The sequence below is a fragment of the Chamaea fasciata genome, unplaced genomic scaffold, assembly GCF_029207755.1.
Source record: "Chamaea fasciata isolate MVZ Bird 193981 ecotype frontalis unplaced genomic scaffold, bChaFas1.0.hap1 SCAF_18, whole genome shotgun sequence".
Lineage (NCBI taxonomy): Eukaryota > Metazoa > Chordata > Aves > Passeriformes > Sylviidae > Chamaea > Chamaea fasciata.
Window position 1 is genome coordinate 31,108 of NW_027094103.1, and position 3,000 is coordinate 34,107.

General features: G+C 58.4%; 1 long non-coding RNA gene across 1 annotated transcript; it reads left to right on the top strand.

The window, feature by feature from the left end:
• The first annotated feature begins 1,600 nt into the window (after positions 1-1,600).
• Positions 1,601-2,796, top strand: LOC136298576 (uncharacterized). The gene is made up of 3 exons (XR_010723338.1): positions 1,601-1,826; positions 1,922-2,050; positions 2,517-2,796. It is a non-coding gene; the product is annotated as an uncharacterized lncRNA (long non-coding RNA).
• The last annotated feature ends 204 nt before the right edge of the window (positions 2,797-3,000 follow it).

The following is a 3,000-nucleotide window of genomic DNA, read 5'->3' on the forward strand; positions in this document are numbered from 1 at the left end:
TTGGCCGCGCCGAGTGCACTCTCCGGCGGTTCGCTCGCAGGCCGGCTTGGAACAGCGTCAAACGCTGTTTCCGAGCTCTCCACAGGCAGAGAAGCTGTTTGCAGCACGGCAAGTGCTTCTCCTAGCCTGGGAAGCGAGCAAACGCCGTTTGGCCGCGCCGAGTGCACTCTCCGGCGGTTCGCTCGCAGGCCGGCTTGGAACAGCGTCAAACGCTGTTTCCGAGTTCTCCACAGGCAGAGAAGCTGTTTACAGCACGGCAAGTGCTTCTCCTAGCCTGGGAAGCGAGCAAACGCCGTTTGGCCGCGCCTAGTGCACTCTCCGGCGCTTCGCTCGCAGGGAGGCTTGGAACAGCGTTAAACGCTATTTCCGAGCTCTCCACAGGCAGAGAGGCTGTTTGCAGCACGGCAAGTGCTTCTCCTAGCCTGGGAAGCGAGCAAACGCCGTTTGGCCGCGCCTAGTGCACTCTCCGGCGCTTCGCTCGCAGGCTGGCTTGGAACAGCGTTAAACGCTGTTTCCGAGCTCTCCACAGGCAGAGAGGCTGTTTGCAGCACGGCAAGTGCTTCTCCTAGCCTGGGAAGCGAGCAAACGCCGTTTGGCCGCGCCTAGTGCACTCTCCGGCGCTTGATTTGCAGGCAGGCTTGGAACAGCGTTAAACGCTGTTTCCGAGCTCTCCACAGGCAGAGAAGCTGTTTGCAGCACGGCAAGTGCTTCTCCTAGCCTGGGAAGCGAGAAAACGCCGTTTGGCCGCGCCTAGTGCACTCTCCGGCGCTTGGCTCGCAGGCAGGCTTGGAACAGCGTTAAACGCTGTTTCCGAGCTCTCCACAGGCAGAGAAGCTGTTTGCAGCACGGCAAGTGCTTCTCCTAGCCTGGGAAGCGAGCAAACGCCGTTTGGCCGCGCCTAGTGCACTCTCCGGCGCCTCGCTCGCAGGCAGGCTTGGAACAGCGTTAAACGCTGTTTCCGAGCTCTCCACAGGCAGAGAAGCTGTTTGCAGCACGGCAAGTGCTTCTCCTAGCCTGGGAAGCGAGCAAACGCCGTTTGGCCGCGTCTAGTGCACTCTCCGGCGGTTCGCTCGCAGGCAGGCTTGGAACAGCGTCAAACGCTGTGTCCGAGCTCTCTACAGGCAGAGAAGCTGTTTGCAGCACGGCAAGTGCTTCTCCTAGCCTGGGAAGCGAGCAAACGCCGTTTGGCCGCGCCTAGTGCACTCTCCGGCGGTATGCTGCAGGCTGGCTGCGAACAGCGGCTGGGCGCGGTTTCCGTGCTGCCCACAAGCAGAGAAGCTCCTCCAGCACCGAAAGTGCATTTTCGGGGCTGGGAAGCAAGATTTCACTTATTCATTATCTGCAGTGCGCTTACCTGCTCGGCGTGCTTTGCGGCGGCTGAGATCCTCGAGGAGCGGCAGACACGCGTCTCCCGGGCCGGGAAGCGTGGCCTCGCTGTTTCGTCACTTCCGGTGCTCCTGCCGTGCGTGCAGCGCTGTGCAGAGGCGGAGGAGCTCGAGGAGCGGCGGCCACGCCTCTCCGGGGCCGGGATTGGAGAAGTCGCTTGTTCGTCACCTGCCGTGCGCCTGCCGTGTTCGGCGCGCTCTGCAGTGGTAGAGAAGCTCGAGCAGCTGCGGCCGCGCGTCTCCTGGGCCAGGAAGCGAGAACTCGAGCCCGATGAGGAGTGTCTGCTTCTGCTTTTAACTTGTGGAAAGTTCAAAGCCTGTGGCTGTAAAATTAGCAGCAATACTGGTGCCTTCTTTTATCGCTCAAGGTCACTGGCCAGCAGGGAACAAGAAGTGTCCCAGGACTTGTTGGTGCCCTGCCAGAGAGAGAAGCAGCAAATGGTGTTGAGAGAATTTCTGGGAGTGCATGTGGGATTCTGCTTTTCTTGACAGCTTGAGAAATGATCTGAACAGAAAAAATATCTTTCTTTTTACAGGAGAATCTGATGTGGAACATGGGACCAGGATGACTTGCTGTGACTTCTTGAAAGCTGGAAAGAAGGCGATGTTAATCTTTTTGGCTAGAGGCAAAGTGTCTGCAAAGCCTTGGAAGAAGCCTATGCCAGGTAAGTGAGGACACGAACAGGAAAACACCTGGAGGCTGTGATGTGATTTCACGGAGGGTTATGGATTCCTGTCTCAAATGTCCATGTGTCAGTAGGGCTGGATCCAAGTGCCCTGGTGGAGAGGCAGGGTTGTCCTGCATTCCAGCTTTTTAGTGGCTGGAGTTTTGCCCAAGGAAGAGCAGCATCCTGATTTTGCTGCCATGTTCAGCCAGCACAGAGCTGTTGGGTGCCTCCGTCCAGGAGCAGCAGGAGCCTGGATTTCTGTCCCTGGGATTGCCTTGCTGTCCAAGACGAGGGCTGAAGGTGAGGGGCAAGGCAGCGCTGGGAGCTCTGGGAGTCAGGAGTGCCAGGCCTTTCATCTCCTGGTGCTGCTCAGGTGTTCACCAGAGGGTTTTTTTGACGGCCTTTGGCTTTCTGGATGGAAGCAAAAGGGTCCTTTCCCCTCCCTGCCTTCTGTCATTCCCAGGTCAGCCCCTGCTCTTTGCTGGCAGGCTAAATAGCCTCAGGAGTGGGCCGAGGAAGTGCTGCCTGATCTGTGAGGTTCCACAGGAGATGGGAGCAGGCTTTGCGCAGAGGTTCAAGCACCTTGGGACTTCCTGAAGGCCTGAGGCCTGAAGCAGAGTCTTGAGGCAAAGCTGACCTCTGGGTGAGCCTTCAACCCAGATGTTGTGTTTGTATCCTGTCGGCAGTGCGGTAGCCAGGATCATTAGTGTTCTGGGCTAGGTCCGTGCTCATTAGTGAAACATGGCTTGACCTTTCTGTGTTCAGAGGCCGGACAGGGCCCTGAGATGAGTCCTGTGGCCTTGTTGGGAGGAGCGGGGCCAAAGGCAGCTCCTGCATTGCTCCTGAAGCCCTGGCCAGGCTTTGGGGCGACGCCGGAGGAGGCTGAGCCCAGCTGTTCCCGCTGTGGGAGTTGTGTGCGCCTGTTTATTGCAGCATTTGCCCGACCT